Here is a 13,902-nt window from a genome sequence, read left to right on the forward strand (position 1 = left end):
ATAAATGGGACTAAATATTGCAATGTATAGTATAGTTTCTTATGGCATGTGTAATTTTAAAGAATAGAAAAATCAAAGTAAATAATCCAAGATAACTAAAAATAGTATATTGAAAATATGCATCTTTTCATGTAGGTAAGAAATATCCACATGTAGAAAAGAAACATTGCGCAAATATACAAGCGAAAAGAAAACTAAGGTGGTACTAGTCCTTCGTGAAACATAAAATGATACAAAATGAAATAGAAATCATAGACCTAGAGAATTACAAGAAAATAGGTCAAGATAGAACTTGCAATAGTGACATTGTACTAGAGAATGAAGGACTATGTAGGGTACCAACATTCAAGTACAACATAGGAGACTACTTATTTGACTCCTTGGAATTCCTACTAAATTATAGATATAAATTAGTTGAGCTAAGAAATGGGACCATTGATTACTTCTTACAATGCAAATAAGAAGGTGACTTAGAAGCATTGGATTCATATAGTACATAACTTTAGCCACAAACTCTATACAAATTGTACCAAGTAGATGATCCAGAAACATATTTGCGTAGAATGTGACCTTTTGCAAAGTAAAATATACACAATGGAGAAGAAAGACTATGGAGGGATATATTTTGCATTCATTGGTTATCTAAGTGGTTAAACATACAAATATGTATTTGGTCACTAACAACAAGAAAAAAGTACCCACACTTCAATGAATCAATACAAGAAGAGGATACTCAATCCTCTTTCATGATACAAATCATATTGCTGGTCACTTTGAACCACTACTGAGATTACAGTTAAAAAAGGTCATTCATCATGCACATATGCAATCAACAAACTGAAGAGATTTATAAAAGAGCATAACACACAACACATTGTAGTTGTTACAAACAAAATAATATATGAGATGACAAGGTGCACATTAAAAATATCAAACTAGAAAACCCTAATAGAAAGAATGCACTTCAACTATGTCACCTCAAGACATTTATCAGAGATTCTCCAAGTAATACAATAAAAAAATAACATATGCATTTCGAGTATGTCATCTTAAAAAATTTATCAGAGATACAAAAAATAATACAACAAATGATGAAAATTGAAGCAAAAAAACTCAAAATAAGTCAACATACACATGTGGAATCCAAAGAGCAAAAAAAAGGCAGGACAATGTCATCTACTAAAAAAAGAAAAACTAGATTGTCACCAATAGAGATATTTGAAACAACAATCTAGGATACACCAAAACACACATGCTCAATTTGTCAACTATTGTGTTTCAAGAAAGATATTAGACCAATGAAATAAAAGGAAAAGAACAACTACCATAATCTGAAGCAACTAAAATATGAAGCACCAAATAATTTCATCTGTTGAACATGCTTATTTGCATTGAAATAATTCAAGCTCCCAACATATAGTACACAAAAAAATATTAGTACCACAAAGCTTTGATACCAATCATTGGAAATATATATAATATGCTAAGTTATTGAGAGGGTAGGGGTAAATCAGTAACTAAGAAAACTTAGTCCTTATTTTCCAATTGATCCTTTGTGTCTATTCTTATCTAATTACATGCATGAGAAACTAAAAACATTAAACATTCATAACACTTTGACACACAATTTAGTGACCCAAAAAGCTTCCTAATAGAAAGAAAAGCTAAGGTGGGGATGATACCCACAAGCATTAGTATTGTAGTATAAAGTTGGTATGTTAAGGCTTACAATGATCACTTATGATGATCTACCCTGTTAGGAGCTATAAGGACTGCTAGGTCCAACTTGCAAAAGGATTTACAAACATACAATAAAGTATGCACTTGGTAAAGAGATTTACAAAATGTTGTTAAGTCTACCTTATGAAAGAATTTAACTAATCCACATGTTAGGATGAAATAGTGGCTAATCTTTTATTTGCAACTTGGTTTGCTGAATGAGATTCCTTTGAGTGTAATGATCATCTTGTTGTGATAGATAAATCTTTATTGCTTCTTATACTACTTGTAGAATTTTATTTTTCCCTTTTTCTCTTCTCTACTTGTTAAATTACTTCCATATTATGTTTTGGATGTGATACAATAGGTTACATATATGCAAATCTAATTTACAAATAAAAAAGTCATTTACAATACAAGTTTACACAAAATACAAAAAGTCAGCCCAAACTATAGGAACTTAGGTTTTGAGGATTAGCTCGGTGAGGTTCTAATACTCAACATCCACAATCAATGCTTGGCATCATCATTCATTTGGTAGACATAGAATCTGATTCCAGACTGATCACTTTCCAAGTAGTCTGAACTTGGTTTGCACTGGTGACTTGATGAATACTATGAAACTTGGCATATAAACTAAATCACTTGATTTATATTGCATAGCTCAGTAAATGCTATCACTACAATCTCAGTATAAACTGAATCACTTGGTCAACACTGATTGGCATGATTAACACTGGATTCACATTGTCGTAATAGTGAACTCAGTAAGCACTACATAACTCAGTTTGCACAAAGGAACTTGGTAAACCTTATGAAGCTCTATTTATATTGTTGATCACCATTATGGTAGAAGCTATTTAGTGCAAACTAAATACTATCTTTTGGATTCAATAGCAACTATAGAACTTGATAGAGACTGAAATGCTTGGTTAACTATACAATATGCTTGGTATATACTTATAATCTAAATAAGTGTGTGTCACTAATAAAAAACATGACTATAATGTCAATAGTTGTATGGCCTTTTGTACAATGATATAGTTGTTACCTATCCCACCCTACCATGATAAAGCGTTATTCTTATGATCATCTATTTTAATCAATTTAGATAAATGAACTTTTACAATTATTTGAGAAAGCATAGATATCATATCAATTGGATCACATACATTAGGTTTCACAAGAATACCTGGAGCTAAGACATTTTTAATAGTAGACACTACTACTTTCTCAATAACACCAAATTCTAATTTTTTTTCTTATGCATTTTCCTTAACTGTATCAATTGTCTGAAACAACAATTTTTTCTTATGATCCCATTTCTTAGTCATACTGTCCTTGACTTTTGATGTCATTGTATTTTCCTTCTTACTGCCATCCTTCATATTATGAGTAATATCTTTTATGAAGATATCAAATGGCTTACCATTATCACTGTTGATAGTCCTATTTCTCAAATTATAGTTACTATGAATTCTTTAGAAGGTTTTCTCATATTTACATGAACATCATCTAAATATGTAGTACATATCTTATCTTGATCATAATCTTCATTATCTAAAAATACTTTCTAATTATGTAATTGGTAGAGAGTTCTCTGATCAACATTATTTTTAGGTTTTCCTAAGTCACAATCATCATAGTCATCACATAAATTCACCATGTTGCAACTTACATCATCATGGTCCTTTTCTTCTTCTCCCTCCTCATTTTGCACATTTTGATTAGCAGTAAATGATTGGCCTACTATGCAATAATTTGAGGAATAAGGTGATTGGTATATGATACACCATGGTACATTATTTCTCATATTGACAAATTGTATTTGCATAGGGTCAGGAGTAGCTTTATCTTTTGTATTATGGGCCTAGTTGAGGATAGGCTTGTCATTTTTCCATTGAGTAGTGTATGGATAGTTCTACATTCTAGGCTACCTATTGAAATGATTATTATTTTTTATTAGAATTTTCTCACCATCATTTGACTTATTTGCATTGAAAGCTAGTGGATTCATCCTTTTCAAGAGATTCAACACTTTACCCATTGTGTCTTCCTCAGCCATCTTACCTTAGGAGACTTATCACTTTCCTTTTTATTGTTCCTTAAGTTGAACAATTTTGGGTCATCTCTTCTTCCTAACTTACTAGAGGCCTTTCTATTATTTTCAATATTAACTACCATCTTATATGCATCCCTTAAGGTTTTGGGATTTTTGTCTCTTAAATTATAAGGCATTTTACTATCAAAGATATTGAAATATATAGTGAGAGATACATCTTTATTAAGTTTCATCACTTGAAAGAATTTATACATTCCCTTTTGAAATATGATATCAAAGTCAAAAGTCGACGCATTAGGTCTCTTTTCGATGTTGTTGAAATCATTCAGCATAAAACCAACATTAGTGTTATCTCCATACTATTCTTTAAATAAATTTTCCAATTCATTCCATGAACTAATGTTGTCATTTGGTAATCTTCATTCAATGAGTACACAAAAAACTTCATAACCACATCTTAATGTTCTACCTCAAAATCATTAAGCATGTCTGCAAATATTCCTAAATGTTTCTCACTAGTAACAACATTATTTCCTGAAAACTTCACAACGTTGTCTCTAAGGTCAATTGATATTAGATGTGGGAAATAGGGATGATACCTAAGATTTTCATTTTTCTATACTTCTCCATGTATATAGGTTTCTTTTCAAAACCAACAACATTTGATGTGCTTGTTGCATTAGTTTGGTTCTAGACAATGCTTTGAGACTACAATATTTGAACAATAGGGATTTGAGTATTAGTGGTGGATGATGAAGTAGGGGTAGATTGAGACAAAAGTTGGGATAGAAGTTGTGGTTTGAGTGGACAAAGTAGGCCATGAAGCTAAGGAAGAATTAGATTTAATGAATTGGATCTTCCTTCTAGTCTCTGCTGCCTATGCTTCATTTTCAACTTTCTCAAGCTCTTTTGTTGAATCCTCCCTCACTTTCCTAGCCTTTTCTAGATCCAAATATAACTTATACATAGGAGGTTTTGTATTTTTTTTGGGATAGCTTGGGGTTCATTTATCTAAATCCTTAAAACCTTTTTTTTTCCTTTATTAGTAGGTTTTACAGTCAGATCTACAAGCTCTATTTGAATAGGCTTGTAAGTTTCAACTTGAGAAAAAATAGGTTCTTGTCTTTGACTTAGGAGTTTTTCTTGTTCCAAAACCTTGGATCTCAAATAAAAGTTCTTTCTTCTAGCTTCTTATTATGCTCTTTCAAGGCAGTCATCCTTTTAAGAAAATTATCTATCTCAATGAGAGTATTCATAGTGGTTTCCTCTCTCTCCATCTCCAAATGAATGCATTTGGCACCCTCTTCTACAACCCATTTCTTAAGGACTTCAATCTCTAAGTACACCTATTTTGGGTTTGTAGAAGTTTCTTCTAAATCAACTAGATCGTCAAGATCGATGAGGTTCATTTCTACATAAGGAACCTGCCTAGGATTGAAAGAATTTTCCATAGAATTCCTATATGCCAGCCTATGATTCATCTCTTTTATCACTTCTAGTCTACAAAACACATACCCCACTAAAGACATGTTCTTATCATGATATGCTCCTTCTTCCCATAGGGGGTACTACACATGCCTCCTAGGAGTCTTATGGTTTCTAATTTAGAACTTAATGAAGAAGATTATCTCCCTAATACATGCTGGTATTGAGAGTTCACTAATATACTACATTTGGGTTTCCAAGTAGGATTTTCATCCACTTTCTTAAATTTTTGGTTCTTTCAACCACCTTGATATAAGTTAGTATATAATAGAACTTTTAGATTGGCTCTCTTATAGGCTCATGTAGTTTTGCTCTTGTCAGCCATTTGTGGAATCACTTGTAAATAAGCACTAGCTTCAAAAACTTGACAAAGTCACCACCCTATTCTAGGGAAAATATAACATGAAATAGATTTGGACTCAAATAAAATATCATAGGATAATATAAGATAGATCTAACACACAAAATAGCCAATCAAAAAGGCTTTTGGAGCTGCAACTCTTGCTTAATAGACAAGTCACTTTTGTAAGGATGATATATGTTTGTCAACTACTATGATATTGGGAAATTTATAAATTATCAAGATTTTTCACTAGGAAATTTCAATATAAACATGGGCAATATTTTGAAGAAATTGAAAAGGGATGTATATAGACAGCACGAGAGACTGCAGTACTTTTCACACATCAGCATATGTTGAACAACTCCCCAGCAGAGTCATCATTTTGTTAGTGTTTCAAAACTACCAAGAGACAAAAACACTTGATACCATGATAATGAAGAAAAAATTAGTCTAAGGGTTAGCTATTTCCTATGTCCAACTAAGAGGTCCTTAGATCTTGACCCAACTTCAACAAAATTACAAGGATTTTCTACTCTTTAGGTTTTTTAAAACCAAGATGGGTCCACCTAAGGGACAGAAGGGTTCAATACTAGATATTATCTTCACACTTCATTCACTTACTAATATTCTTTCAAAATACTTATCTCTTATAGAAAAAAATTTGGTCATAACTCTTCTTAGTTTTACTGGTAAGTCTGGGTTACAATAGCTGACCACAACACACAAAGTTTAAATGAAAATAAGCGCTAACCAGTTATTAAATTCTTCATTCATGAAAGTAAATTTGGTCTTGGATTTTGAAATATATACTAGCCTATGATTCATCTCTTTTATCACTTTTGGTCTACACAACACATACCCCACTAAAGACATGTTTTTATCATGATATGCTCCTTCTTCACATAGGGGGTACTACACATGCCTCCTAGGAGTCTTGTGGTTTCTGATTTAGAACTTAATGAAGAAGATTCTTTCCCTACCACATGCTGGTATTGAGAGTTCACTGATATTAAACATTTGGGTTTCCAAGTAGGATTTTCATCCACTTTCTTTTTGTTTTGGTTCTTTTGACCACCTTGATATAAATCAGTTTATAATAGAACTTCTATATTGGCTCTCTTATAGGCTCATGTAGTTTTTCTCTTGTTAGTCATTTGTCGAATCACTTGTAAATAAGAATTGCCTTCGAAACCTTGACAAAGTCGCCACCCTATTCTAGGGAAAATATAACATGACATAGATTTGGACTCAAATAAAATATCACAAGATAATATAAGATAGATCTAACACACAAAATAGCCAATCAAAAAGGCTTTTGGAGCTGCAACTCTTACTTAATAGGCAAGTCACTTTTGTAAGGACAATATACGTTAGTCAGCTACTATGGTATTGGGAAATTTATAAATTATCAAGATTTTTTACTAGGAAATTCCAATACAAACATGGGCAATATTTTGAAGAAACTAAAAAGGGATGTATATAGATAGCACCATAGACTACAGTACTTTTCACACATTAGCATATGTTGAACAACTCCCCAGCAGAGTCATCATTTTGTTAGTGTTTCAAAACTACCAAGAGAAAAAAACACTTGATACCATGATAATGAAGAACAACTTATTCTAAGGGTTAGCTATTTCCTATGTCCAACTAAGAGGTCCTCATATCTTGACCCAACTTCAACAAAATCACAAGGATTTTCTACTCTCTAGGTTTTTTAAAACCAAGATGGGTCCACCTAAGGGATAGAAGGGTTTAATACTAGATATTATGTTCACAGTTCACTCACAAATATTCATTCAAAATACTTATCCCTTATCGAAAAAATTTGGTCATAATTCTTCTCAATTTTACTGGTAACTCCAGGTTACAATAGCTGACCACAACACACAAAGTTTAAATGAAAACAAGTGCTAACCAATTATTGAATTCTTCATGCATGAAAGTAAATTTGGTCTTGAATTTTTAAATTCTACTTTATGAAATTCTATGATATCTTCACATGCAAACTAAATAAATGATCAGTACGTCATCCATTGGGATTCAGAGTCTACCCAACAATTTTGATATGATCAATTGCATTATAATAAATATTATCAGCAATTTAGTCTAAACCTCATTCTTATGTATATCCTTCTTATTGACTAGATATAATATCACCTTACTGAAGAATTTACTTAATTCCTTGAATTAAAAGCAATAAAAAACTAATATACAACCCATCCTAGTTACATTAAATTGAATAAGCCCTGCTCATACAATCTCAAGATAACCAACTAATAAAAATGGAGGCAAGATTCAGGAAAAATGGATATGGTTGTAACTTTCCTTTGTATTAATTTTAAATCACTTAATACAGATGTAAAACTCAAAACAATTTAGGATAAAACAACATGATCCTTCAATGTTAATGTACTCTCAGATTTGTAGAGAAAAATACATCATAAAATTAACATCAAGAGTACTAGACCCAATGCAAGCCTAGCATAATACTAAAAATTACATAAGAGTTCAGACCCTTTCACTAGCCTTGGAATCTCATTTATATAACATGAGATGCAAAAATCTTTAGAATAAGAGAAGAATGATAGCTATCCTTTAGGTAGAAAGATATTACATATGAAAAGGTTATTGTCATAATAAGACAAAAAATTGTGCAACATAATGTTTACATCATGAATCTTCTTTTTGTGTGGTAGATTCTATTGCAACTTCTTGTTGTCGTTGGTTTTTCAATAGTGGGATAGCTTGGTCTACACATTATGTGTTAGATTATATTATCTAGATGTTTAATATAACTCATTGATCTCCCTCCAAATCATCCTGAACTAACAAGCCAACAATTACAATTACTTTTTTTGATGCTACATCATTAGTCTGACTAACTAACTCAAATTCTCCAACATGTTTATCTTCTTTTCTTTCATTGGTTTCTTCAACTATCAATTATTTTGATTGGGTAGGATCTACCATCCATTTGTTGAACAATGAGTCATCTGGCCAGTTAAAGTTCTAAATTTCTTGTTGTTTCCTCAATATTTCTTCTCCCAATTTCTCAATTTCAACAAAATTCTTTTAAAAAGAATTAAAAAGTATCTAAACTTTAACAACTTCTTCAATTGTTTTAGCAAACCATATGTGGCCCTTTTCATTGATGACTTTATTCAATCTGAAACACATTAATTCATCTAGCTCTTTAGCCCACTTCTCTTTATCTTTTAATTTATCCATGGCCTTGAGTGCATGAGGGAAGAATTCAAAGCTTTCATTATGATACTTTGAAAAATAATTATTGATCCTTCTCTGCTATGCAATTCTCTTGTTTTCAAAATTAGAGAGGTTGTTAGTCATGTCGAAAGTGTTCTCTATTATCTTGCAAGAAAGACCAATGACTAAACAACATAAATTTATGACATCACCATCCTTACTATTCCATTTTCTGACAATTGGATTCAAGATGTTTTCATTATCTGTTAACTCATTCCACACATCTATTAGTTTTGACAAATTTCCATAAAATACAAGCCATTTTACCCTATCTACCAGATACATAATGGAGTCTATTAATTTATTTTCATATTGGACATCTAATTCCACTTGCATTGCCCACAAATTATTCTTTTGTTCCTCAAACTCTTCAGTTGTATATGACTGAGGTCCCTATGGGGTAACTGGTATTTCTACAAGGGAAGCTGACTTGAAAGATTCAATCAAAGGATGAGGAGGATAAGTAATCATGGGCTTGCTAGATTGTCCTTTATACCCCACCATCTTATTTTCACACTTAATCCTTTTTTGTACTTCCTTTTTGTAAGCATCTAGAACTTGTTCATTTTTTCTTAATTGAAATTTTTGTCTTTTCTCCTTCCTAGAAGTGGATAATGTGAGGTTAGTTATCTCAACATTGAATTATGCAGCCTCATCATATGGAGTATCCTCTACCCTCTTTACAATCAAATTTCAAATCAATCTAGTATCATCAGGTTGAGAGAAACTGGTTCTTGATCCTCTTTTTAGAGACTAGATTACTAAAGTAGCATGATCTTCACTAAATTTAACACCTCTAAGTCCTTTCTTTGAATTTTCCTTAGCACTTAGTTTCTTGGTGATAGTATTAAAAGTCATGGAATCTACAGTAATTCAATTTGGAAAAATAAAAACTCCAAATGCTTTTATCATTCTTCTTAACTCTTTGGGAGTTAAACTTTTGAATTCCTACATCATTTCATCCTTTATTTCATCTTGTATAGTTGCATCCTCCATTTTTGGATGCTTGGCCTTCCTCTTATTACATTTTTCTTCAAAATTTTCAATACTAGTTCTCCAAGAAAATTGGTAAAATGCTCTTGATTTGAAGAAATTTTCATTTGAAAGAAATTGATGACTAGCTTGTTCTACCATAGGGCCTAATTCTTTCCCTCTATAATCAATAATAGTTAGTTCAAGGCTAGGCATGGGGGGTTCTTGAGTATTTCCTTCCTCCTATTCTACAATAGTAATAAACACTCCCCCTTGGGATCCTAATTGTTCAATTTTCTCTCTAGCGAGTTGCTCCTCTCCTATATGCAAGGGAGATCGAGAAGGCATGTAATCTTTTATTTGTGACATCTGATTCTCCTATATCTTCTTCCTCTTAGGCCTTGGATCTTTAGACCTTTCTCCCAAAGAAGCACTAGTTGATCCAACTATTTTCTTTCCTTTATTAGTTGCATGCTCTTTATCCCTGATTATATTATAGCAAGGCTTCTTTTAAATAACTAATTATCCTAATCCCACTACAGGAGTAAAAGACAACTTCTTCATTACCTCTCTTTCTTTTTGAGGATAAGTATTGATAAGAAGAGGATTTTTTTAATTCATTTCCTCCATGATCTTTGAAAATTTGTTCATCAATTTGCTTACTATGTATGTTGATGTCTTTGCATCTATTAATGGACTATAATCTTTCTCAAAATAATTAATGAATTCTAAAACCCTAGAATAGACTCTCCACTTTTCTTTCTTAATTTTGTGTTCTTGGAGAGAAAATCATTTCTTATTACATCCTCAGGAAAATAGAATTGATGCTTACGAGCACTAGTCCCAGTCCTCTATCTGAAGATCTAAAAAAATCCTTCACTAACATTTAATCTAACATGGGAGACTGCCATTTTGTATAGGTCTAGAAAATTTTACAAAAATAACCAACCACATTTTGTTATTATAAACTAATGAGCTAATATGGAAGATGGGAAAATAGAGCCTCTTGACCTACCAGTCAGTTCTATTTCTTCCAGGCCACCAAGTTGTCACAACATCTCATCTATTCCTATCTTAAGGGGTACTTGGTAAGGAAGCACATGTGGGGTTCCTTGGAATCCATATACTCTAAAAAATTTTGACATTGGAAATGGTATAATGTCTACCCAATTATGGAAACTTTCAAATTGCTAGGGTTGTCCATAGGCCTGATGAAATCTAACAATACCTTAGGTATTCTGGGATTATCATTTAATAACAAGCTCCTCAGTATAGATGCAAAATATATATCAAACCTTACAAAACTGGCTTCCTCTACATCGCAAGTCATATGTGCACTCCATAATTACACCAACAAAGATTCATCGTCATCTTCTCTTGTTAACACTATCTCTTTTTTCAAAAATGTGACCCCCTTATACAAAAACATATGCATTAGCAAAGAGTAGAAGCCAAAGTTTTTCTTAATTTTTCCTTTTGCAATTCCAATCAAACCTATAGGAATTTCTTTAGCTAGAAAAGATGCAAAATAAAAAAATAATATCCACTCCAAAGGAAGAGATCTGCACCATCATATGCACTAACTTTATTGGTACAATTTCTTGTTCATCTTCATTGAAAACCTTGCACAAAGCCATATATATATATATATATATACACATGTATGTATGTATGTATGTATGTATTATACATATATGTGTGTGTGTGTGTGTGTGTGTGTGTGTGTGTAATATATGTATACATATATGTATAATATATGTATAGATATATGTATACATATATACATATATATATATACAAATATATATATATACATGTATACATATATGTATACATATATATACATGTGTACATGTATATATATATATGTATATATATATACATATATACATATACATATATACATACATATATATATACATATATATACATACATATATACATAGATATATACATATATATACATGTATATATATATATGTATATATATATATGTATATATGTATATATCTATGTATATATGTATGTATATATGTATACATACATACATATATACATAAATATATACATATATACATATATATATACATATATATATATACATGTATATATATGTATATATCTATGTATATATGTATGTATATATATGTATATATATATGTATGTATATATGTATATGTATATATGTATACATACATATATACATATATATACATATATATATACATGCATATACATGTATATATATATGTATATATGTATATACATATATACATATATATATATATATGTATATATATATGTATACATATATATACATGTATATACATGTATGTATATATGTATATATATATACATATATACATATATACATATACATGTATATACATATATGTATATATGTATATACATATATACATATACATATATATATACATATACATATATATATATATGTATATATGTATATACATATATACATATATACATATATACATATATGTATATACATGTATATGTATATACATGTATATGTATATATGTATATACATATATACATATATATATATATGTATATATATATACATATATACATATACATATATATATATACATATATATATACATACATATATACATATATATATGTATATATATATATATATGTATGTATTTAATATATATGTATACATATATGTATATGTATATATATATACATTTATATATATGTATACATATACATATATATATAGCTCTAGAATTGAAGAACTATTTCTTAAAAGGCTCTTTGGTTGATGTTGTGACAAAGGTTAAGGTTCCAATTGTGGCCAAGTGCCCTCTTAGTGCTCCTTGCCTAATTTGATCCTTGTGGGACAAGTATTCCTTTTCCAATCCAAGAAAATTAATGACCTCATGATTATCTATCACAAGATTCATTCCAAAGACTTCTTTTATTTATTCTATAGTTAGCTTCACTAGGCATTCCCCATTTATTCCCCTCACCATCCTAGCTACTGGATCATAATTTTAGGATATAGTAGTGAGGAGGTCTAAATCAATGAAGACTCCAAGAATTACTAACTTGCCTAGGCCAAAATTCTAGATATTTACATAGGGGGATGGGGGTGCAAATAATTTCCTCTCTAAAAACCATTTTTTGAATAATTTTAACCCCATTTTAGAAGTCATGGCATCCCGAATCCTACTCCCTTTGTCAAATAAAGTATTTGCAACTCATAGCCTAGGGTTTATGAGAACTAATTTCTTTATTTGGGTGGACTCATTAGTAGATTCACTTAATTTCTCCAAGAAATCATCGTGAATATTTCTACTGGCATATTTCATCTTCCCAGAAAAAACCTTCTTTGGAGGCACATTGATACAAGAATGGGGAGAATACCAGAATTCTTTAATTATATGTAATGGATCATTGATACAAAAAAATTCACGGCTGAACAAGGAAAAATACTAGGTTTTTTTCAATAGGTCCAGGCTCCATGAATTTAGAAAATCTATTTACAGGATAAAATTCTTGACCTTCTTTGCTACATTCCTTGTATTAGCTCAATTTAAAAGCTTTTAATTCCCATGAATGGGTTGCAGAGAAAAAAAAACTGGCACTCCCCTTTGAGTTTAAATAATTTATCAAATTAGTAACTCAATTTATAGAAATTGTGTCATGGTATTTTTCTGCAAAAATTTATCGTTTTAAATGCATTTTCAATTTTATTTTATTTTATTAAAAAGGGGGTATTCTAAATAATGCATCTAGATTTAGCTTTAAATCATATAAAATTTAGTTATTATATAAGTTTTGTATCATGGTTGTCTTATTATTATCCATTTATATTTTTTTCATTATATCTTCATTTCATGTATTTTATTCCTGTGTCATCTTTTATAGGGAAGCAGATAAGGATTCTGGCAATTTACAAAAATATGACTATTAGTAAATAAAACACAATCTAACTTGGCAGTCAATCCAATTGAAATTTGGCATATGTACCCTTTTCCATCCTATTGGCAACTTGCATACTCTTCACTCATGTAAGCA

Source organism: Cupressus sempervirens, chromosome 3 (genome assembly GCF_028749045.1).
Source record: "Cupressus sempervirens isolate cs-2001-9-10 chromosome 3, ASM2874904v1, whole genome shotgun sequence".
In the NCBI taxonomy this organism is placed as follows: Eukaryota; Viridiplantae; Streptophyta; class Pinopsida; order Cupressales; family Cupressaceae; genus Cupressus; species Cupressus sempervirens.